We start from the raw sequence: 9,049 nt of genomic DNA on the forward strand, positions 1-9,049 counted from the left end.
GTGAGATCACAAGCTACATCCTACAAGGGTGCCATTGTGCCTGGCGCCTCACTGGTGATTTCATTGCTGGGCTGTTTCCCTCCAAGATTTCTTGCAGCCTGGGGAAGGCAGCTATAAAATGGTTCTCTAATGAAATCATCAGGCCCAACTTGCAGCTGTCAGCCTTACCCTGCACACTCACGTCCCAGCCTCATCTCCTGGGGTGGAGGTGCTGATGGGCGAGCATACTGCCTTAGCAGTGGTGATACTGGCCTTGCTGGTTCAAGAGCCCTGACATAGCTAAGCTCAGGTTACCTCTCCAGAGAAATCTGGCACTTCCCATGAAACTGAATTATGAAACTAGCTTTGTGAAGTCAACAAGCTTTGGCTACCCTTCTCTTTCCAAACCATGGCTACCCCAGAATCTTGGGGATTTGGGAGGAGGGGGAGGACATGTGTGCATGACTAAAATGTCTCCTAAAGTATCTAACACAGTGCTTGGCATATAGTATGAACCAGAAACTAGGTTATTTAGGGAAGAAAATATGTACTGATTTGCCTGGAGAAGCAGTATAGCATGATGATTAAGAACAAGAACTTTGGAAACAGGCTGCCTGTTTTCAAATGTTGCCTCCTATGCTAACTAGCTGTGTCATATCACCTGACTTTTTTTGTGTTTTCTTGTATTTACAATTGGAATTTTAAAAAGATGTTGAATCTATTATATCCTTGCTTTCTCTCTTGGTTTCTTCTCCCTGAGAGAAGCTAACTGCCATATCATGAAGATATTCAAACAACCTAATAAAGACATGCAAATGGTGACAAAATCTGAGGCCTCCTGCCAACAGCCATGTGACTGAACCATCTTGGAAATGAGTTCTCCAGCCCCAGTCAAGCCTTCAGATGACTGCAGCCCCCACCAATATCTGGACTATAACTTCATGAGAGACCATGAGCTGGAGTCACACAGTTAACATACTCCTGGTCTCTTGATTCTCAGAAACTGTATGAGATAATACATGTTTGTTGTGTTAAGCCACCAAGTTTTAGGGAAATGTGATGTGCAGCAATAGATAACTAGCACAGACTTTTTTCGATGTGTAAGACAGACACGGTTTCTGTCATCATGGAGGTTAAATTCTAGCAAAGCACAGAAATGAGTAAGCTGACAACTGCAGCACAATGTGAAGAGTCCTATGAGGAGAGCACAGGGTGTGATGGGAGCATATACAGAAGAGGTTCCGGATTATGGCTTGACAGTGATGGTGGTTGGGGAACGATGCACAGTCAGTAATACGTAACTTGCATCTTGAAGGATGAGCAGAGCTAGTCAGGAAGTTGAAGGGAATGGAGAAAGGCATTTCAGGAGAAGGGACAGCATGTGCAAAGGCCCGAAGGTGAGAGATGGTATAGAAGGACAGGTGTTGGAAAGCGGCCAGGTGATATTGACTTTTGGGCTCCACAATAAAGGAGTTTGGACTTTGAAGGCTTTTAGGTAGTTATAAGATTTGCATTTTAGAAATATCAATCTGACTATGGCATGAAGAATAGATCAGAGTAGGATTAGAAAAAAATTGGAACCTAATCATTTATTCTGTTCTATGATGATATATCATGTTACCATATACACATAGATTTAAAAAAAAAGAAAAAAACAAAGGTCATGTAGGATAAACTGAATACACTTGCTTTATTTAAAAAATATTTGTTATGAGGATTTTCTCATGTTATTATTATTAAATAAAGTCTAATATGATGGCATAGTGTATTTGAATGTACCACAATTGATTTAGCCAATCTCCAATTGATGAATGCTTGGGTATTCTTTATTTTTTCACTGTTATAAATACTACTAGAGTTGATGTGAGAAGAGTCTCTGAGAATCTTGCATGGTGAGTTTTATTGTCTGGTGGTTCTGAGTGAGGATTTGAAGGGTGTGTAGGGGCTAGAGTGTGTGCAAGAGGCGGTAGATTGAGCCCTAACTAACCAGTGTATTGGTGACATCATCTCTGGTATTTTCTGAGACATTCCTGATTTGGAACATTCCGCCTCATTGGGGCTATATATCCTGGGTTTTTGTTTGGAAAATATTATCACCCCTCCACGCCGTGAACTTCACGCTTCAGCAGTGTTGACGTGCTTTTCACGTTCCACACCTGCTCTGCTGTTCTCACTTCCCTGCAGCCTGGACCGCCTCCCCCTGTACTTTTTCTTTCTTCCCCCTTTTCACTATTCTTTGACTCATCTGAGACACCTCATCCAGCATGTTTTCCTAATCTTGCTTCAGCTCAAACTGGGTTGGCATCCTTTCCTTCATGCATCCATAATGCCCTGTGCTTACTTCTTTCACTGAAGTAGCATGCCCACTCAGCCGTGAGCTCCTTAAGGGCAAATGATCATGGATTAAACTCACTCACTCACTCAGTCACTCACTCAATTACTTTATCTAATGACTAGAATGCTTTGGGCATTGAGCAACATTTTAGTGAAAGGATAAATAAATCAATAAGCCCCAATGGGAAAAAGTTAGTAGTTGGATTGTCCTAGGGCCAGGGTTTTGCTGGACAAGGGTGGCTTATTGGGCAAGAAAATTGAAATTGTCAAGAGGGCTGAAGTGGTGGAACATGGGGTGTGTGCAGGACAGGCGGGAAGCGATGACAGGAAGGGCTGGTGGAATGAATGCTGAGGAGCCAGGGAGCAGAGGGCTCTGTGGGTTTGAAGTCCAGGTGTGGTGAGGGTAATGCGGGGCCCGGCTGATAGGTAGTGAGTGGTTCTTAAACTCAACTGTGCATAAGTGTTATCTAGGGAGCTTTTTTAAAAATGTAGATTTCTAAGTACCTCTTTTAGAAATTCTAAACCCGTAGATCTGAGGTGGGGGCTGGGATGTGCATATTTAACAAATAGCCCAGGGAATTCTCATTCAGAGGGTCTGTGCACCACCCTCGGATAATTTCTGAAATGTGAGGCTTTGGGCAGAAAAGGAGTTGTCTGATTTTAATATTTCAGAGGTAAAGCCATCTCTCCTGAAGCTGAGGCCTAGCTGTGGCTACAAGAATGCATGATTGAAGCAGGAGGGCAGTGGAGGTAGGTGGACACGGAAGTCAAAGCAGGAAGAAAATCATCCACGTGACAGTCACCTCGGATGGTGGAAGGGCTTACGGGAAACAGGGACTCAGCGCCATGTGCAAAAGTTTTCCACGCAGGAGGTGTTACTGGTGGGGTAGATAATCTCCATGGTGGGGTGGGAACTTTATAAACTAATCACTGCGGTGCTTGGGTATGAATGCCTGACTATATTGTGGTGAGAAGCCTATTTGTGTCCAAAGAAGAGAAAGATGATATGTTGGCATTTTTTTCTTACCAGCATTCCTAAGGCTCCAGGCCTGCCAGGGGTGGGGTGAGGCAAGTGACTATGAAGTGGTACAAAAGGATGCAAAACCATAACCATGGGTATAGATAATAAAGACCTTCAGAAGCCCACTTAGAGTTGAGATTAGAGAAGAGGCTCTAGAAGTACCTATGAATCCCACCACATAAATAGTTGGATCAACAGAAATCTTCCTTGGTCAATAATCCAGATATCTCTAACCTGGCTGGCTTCATTGGAGATTTAAGGTGCTTTGCAATGACTGCTTCCAGCCAGCAACTGAGAGCTGCAAGGTTAATAAGACAGGCTTATTTCTGGTGACATGGGGCTCCTCTGATGGTCAACTTTGGCTTGAAGTTTCCCTGACAACTTTGTCAAACTTTTCTTAGAGGGCTTGGCACTCTAGGACACTTCTATCTACCCTCCTTCCTTCTCTCCTTCACTCAGGATCAGCCTTGCATTGTGGTCTGACAGCTGTCCCAGCCTTGCCTGGATCTCTTTGTATTTTCTCTTGGAGGTATTTCCCCTCATACAATTCTTGTCTGTTCAATCCAGTCTTGATGGCTGCTTCTTGGAGGACCCAGACTAACACAATAAATAAAGTAGGAGGGATGTGGTGGTGTAGGACATTTATTTCTTACTCTGAAACCTAATTCGGGGAGGGTCAGCTCTGAAAAAAATTAGGAAAGCTGAGCAAACCACTGGTTATTAAGAACAAGGATGCTGAACAGTGAGAGTTTACCGAGCAGTGACCATGTGCTGGTCAGAATGCATCAGTTATCTCTGTAAGCCCCTGCTCTTGAGGTGGAACCTGATGCCCAATGAGATTAAGCAACTGGACACTGATCCTGAAGCTGGTGAAGCCCTCTCAGGTGAAGACACAGCCCCTGCGGGTGCCACCCCCGTGCTCTTTCTACTGCATCGTGCTGCCTGAAGGGAAGAGGGGCTTCCCGGGATGGAGACACAGCAAGGAGACTTGACCAGCCCCTGTCTTTGGTGGCACCCAGGCGTTTTGGGTGGATTGGTGTCTACACATATTTTCAGAGGTACTTCTTATTTTAGGGTACTCTTGCTTGAAGTAACCCCTGAGCATTTAAAGCCAGTTTTTATAACGCTCTTAACTAAGGTGGAGATCAGAGTTAACAGACCTTGCCATGGACCAGATCAAAGTCAGGATCGAATGGCAGATTGTTGCAAACATCAGGACCCACTGCCGGTGAAACACTCTCTCTCTTTAATCATGTATAACTAGACGGATTGGCTTGACTTGTAAAATACAACCCAAATCTGTCTGCTTGTCTCTGCTGCCACTGCCCCCTCTTTTCCACACCACCATTTCCTCCCCCTAACTGGCCAGTCTGCTTCCTTTTGCCCCCTTCCAACCTATTCTCCATATCCAGCCACAGTGATTGCTCTAAAATTCAGATCAGATCATGTCTTTCTTCCACTTAAACCCTCAAGTAGCTGCTTATTACTCTTAGAAAAAGACCTACATTTCTTCCCATAGCCCCAGTAGTCCCCTGAGACCAGGCACCTGCCCCTGGCTCTCTCTGAGCGAAACACCTTTGCTCCCCCATAAATTTGTGGGTTTCCAGAACAGACCAAGTTCTTCTCACCCTACAGTCGTTACACTGGCCATTCCGCTGGCCTGGAATGCTCGTCCCCATCTTTGCATATTTTGCTTCTCCCTGTCATTTAGAGTCTCCACAATCTACAGGCCACCTGCCCTCCCACACTGACTTGCTTTCTTCACACACCCCTGTTTTACGTTCCTCAAAGCGTTAACCACATGAGAAGTTAAGTGACTTACTTGTTCACGTGTTTATCGTTTGTCTTTCCCCATAGTTAAGTGATTTACTTGTTCACATGTTTATTGTCTGTTTCCCCCCACAGTGTCAACTCTGTGAGAGTAGCCAGCTGCCTGCTTTGTTTTGATTCCATATCCTCAACATTGAGAATAGTGCTAGGCACATAGTAGTTGTTCATTGAAGATTTACTGACTGAATAAAGATCACCGTCGAAAGTAGCGCATGTCTCAACGAAAATGTAGGTCAGTGGAGAAGAGGTGAGTCAAGCATTTATGTCATATGCAACAATGTATTTGGGGCTCTTAAAGGAAACCGACTTTCTCTCACCACGAAATTGGACTTAGAGGAAACATTTATTAAAAAGGTTTGAAGGCTTGACTCAGTAAGGGAAGGACTTGTTGCCTATGTTTCTAGTCAGGTTTTAATCAGGAAAATTAGAGGGAGATTTGATGGATTGCTACCGGGGCTAGGGCTGTGCTGGGGTCATGAAAATAATAATAAATGGCACTTATTGTGGGCTTACATGGTGGTACCATCACTGCTACACGTGTGATGCCTCTTATGTCAATTACTTCTCACAGTGACGCTACAAGGTCGGCACTGTCATGAACTTCACTGTACAGAAAAGGAACCTAGGTGAGAATTTTCCTGAGAAACCATAGCTAGTAATGACTGGCGCTGCGGTTTCCGTCCTATTGTCTCTGATGTCAAAGCTCAGAACCTGCACAGCTACTGCTAATTACGTGTTCACAAGGGTGAGGCCCAGTACTAAGCCTTTAGGCAAAGGTGCGCTCATCAACCTGGATCAGAACCCAAAGCCTCTGCTTCTCACCTTGGGCCACAGGGCCTAATGAATAGCTTTTACCATTCTCTGCCTTTAGTTTCTGGTTTGTTCTCCTGGGAGCAGATGTCAGTACAGCTCTGCGACTGATTCATCTGTTGCCAGCCAACCAAAGGCCCGTGAAGGGTTTTGCTAATTCATGGGGTGTGAGGTTACTCAGCATTGGGTCATAAGTGTCATCTGCAAGGATACCTAAAATGTTTATCGCAAGCCCACGAACTGTCTGATGTTTGCAGTGGAGTGCAGGAGTTGTTCTGTGGGTCCTGGAGTCAAGTGGAACTGAGCTTGAGTCCCGATTCAATCACTTATTAGCTGTGAGACAAATCCTTTGGAAATGTCCCTTTTTGTATCTATGTCCAGAAAATATAAGGTGCCTACCTCATGGCTTGTGATCCGTTGTGATGCTGCCCTCCCTATGGTGCCCTAGCTATTAGCTAAAGGTGATGTTTTTATTGTCGTTATTGTACCAAACTTGAGGACTGTCCTGGCCAGACTGTAAGAGATGATGAGGGACAGGACGATGGGGAGATATTTGTGAACTGACTGCACAGGGTGGCTTCAAATTCATAAGACCAAGGATCCTGGCTGCGTGCGGTTCCCACATCTATAAAACAGCAACGGTAATACCCTTGTGAATGTAAAATTTAAATGAAAACCCCATATGGATAATGATAATAATGGCTAACATTTATTGAACACTTAATACGCTCTAGGCAATGTTCTAAGAATTTAAAATACATTGGCTCAATAAGTCCACACGGCAAACATTCTGAAGTAGAAGCTGTTACAAATTCATTTTAAAGCAGAGGGACTGGAGAGAGTGTATGTCTGGGATATCATAGGGATTAATGAAGTATTTATTAGAAGCTGAGATCTTTCAGTGGAAGAGACTTTTCATTACTTCTAGGGCCCAGCCCGCTACCTGGTACACAATAAGCACTTGGTAAATTTTTATTGTTGAATAAATGAGATAGATCAGAGAGGTTGGCAAACTTTTTCTGTGAAGGGCCCCATAGTAAGTACATTGGGCTTTGTGTTCCATACAGTAGAGATCCCCAATACTCGCTGCTGACTGGGTACCGGTCTGTGGCCCGTTAGGAACAGGGCCACACAGCAGGAGGTGAGTGGTGGGCAAGCAAGCAAAGCTTCATCTGTATTTGCAGCCACTCCCCAGTGCCAGCATCACCGCCTCAGCTCCACCTCAGATCATCAGGCATTAGATTCTCAAAGGAGCACCAGTCCCTGGTGCCAAAAATGTTGGGGACTGCTGCCATACAGTCTCTGTTGTAACTTCTCAAGTCTCCTATTTTAGTGCAGAAGAAGCCACAGACAATACAGAAATACGTGAGCATGGCTGTGTTGTGCTAACACTATTCCTACAAACAGGTGGCAGGACAGGTTTGGCTGCAGGCTGTAGTTTGCCCGGCCCTCGTATTGACAGAAACATTTATGAAATGCCTACTCTGTGCTGGGTACTGTCCTAAGCACTTCTGCACATTGTCTCCTGAGATGCCAGTAAGGAAAGTGCGCTGACTGAGTGTAAATAACTTGTCCAGGTGTGCGAGGCCACAGAGCGTGGACTAAGGAGACAATGTTAATATTTTGAACATTATCCTGATGAAAAGTTATAAGTTAACTCTAGATCCTTACTACTCAACGTCTGGGCCATGGGCCGCCGGCAGTAGCAGCATCTGGGAGCTTGTTAGAAATACAGACCGTTGGGATCCTCTTCAGACTTCACGAATCAGAATCCCCATTTTCGCAAGACTCTCAAGTGATTCTCATACATTTTTAGCTTTTGTGAATAATTCGGTTAATAATAATATGGCTAAGCTTTTTATTCACCTTGTGGGTGTAAACCTATTGTCAGCATGTTGCTGGAAGAACAAGAGAGGCAGGATCACTTCTCTTATGAGGAAAGACATGTTTAGGTGCCAAATAGAAGCTGTATTGTCTAACAACCTTTGGAGCCTGCTTGGAAGGTGTAGCCAGTGATTTTAAGATCTTTAATGTACAAGGCATTAGAAATACGCAAGGTGAGCCGGTCGGTTTAAGAAAATGGGGTTAGAACTCCATTGTTTGCACAGAGATTAAAACCCAGGTTGAAATTTCTCAGGCGCTCCGAATGGAGCCAAGAGTATTGATTGGCTCCTTTTTTTTTCACAGGAGCTGAGGCGGCAGCCCCTGCACCAGCCTCTCCTTGCTGTGGCTTCATCTGATTGACAGTCTGCTCAGCTGCACAAAGGGCAGTGAGGAATCACTCTGCTAACAAGCTCCTTGCCCTCCAGACTCTGGGAGAATGTTGACTGACGGGGACACAATTAAAAGGGGATTGATTTATTGAGCTGGAATGCTCTCACTACCCCTAATCTCAGCATCTCTCTGCTTCATGCAATCACCATTTCCAAGCAAGAGTCCTCCTCCACAAACGAAACCCTCCTCATCGCCAGGGCGTCCAAGGCGCCTCTAGTTTACCAAAGGTAGCTCAGCCCTGGAAGCCCATAAAGAAAAGCCACATAAAAGAAATCCTCTCCTGCACCAGGCCTGGGATAAGGATCTGGAATCCAGCAGGGAGGGGCGATCTAAACAAAAAAGTAAGCAGTGGTAATGAAAACTGCTAACCTCGGCTCCAGGGAGGAAGTGGGTTAAGAAGAATAAATGGGCAAGGAGCCCCTTTTTTGTCTTTTATATAATGAAACTGTAAATTTCTGTTTGAAATCACAGGGTCATCAAGTCTTTGGAATGTTGATGGGGATGCCCGTGGGATTCAAGGGAAGAAGAAAATCTGGATTTGAATTCGACTCTCCCTTTGAACGGTTTCATTGAACTGATGGTGGTCATATCTCAGCTCTGTGTGTGCAAACGATTATTTATAATTGTTGGGATTTGAGGGGCACCCCATAAACAGCACTTCTCCTTTTCACCAGAGCTATGAACTGATTAAGAAGGAAACACGGTATCATCTTTGTTACTGATAAAATGGGAAATGGAGTTTGTATTTGTGGACTGGTAGATTTCTTGCTACTGAACCCACAGCCTAAAAAGATCGACCTC

The 9,049-nt window shown here is 44.6% G+C and overlaps 1 long non-coding RNA gene across 1 annotated transcript in view; it reads left to right on the forward strand.

The window, feature by feature from the left end:
* The window catches only part of LOC111735978, a 136,570-nt gene extending 127,577 nt beyond the window's left edge, over window positions 1–8,993 (forward strand). The window contains exons 3-5 of the long non-coding RNA XR_002779029.1: window positions 5,240–5,411; window positions 8,162–8,589; window positions 8,720–8,993. This is a non-coding gene — a long non-coding RNA (uncharacterized LOC111735978). The remainder of the gene's footprint in view (window positions 1–5,239; window positions 5,412–8,161; window positions 8,590–8,719) is intronic.
* Window positions 8,994–9,049: the final 56 nt, after the last annotated feature.

This window comes from Pteropus vampyrus, unplaced genomic scaffold, assembly GCF_000151845.1.
Source record: "Pteropus vampyrus isolate Shadow unplaced genomic scaffold, Pvam_2.0 Scaffold16, whole genome shotgun sequence".
NCBI lineage: Eukaryota > Metazoa > Chordata > Mammalia > Chiroptera > Pteropodidae > Pteropus > Pteropus vampyrus.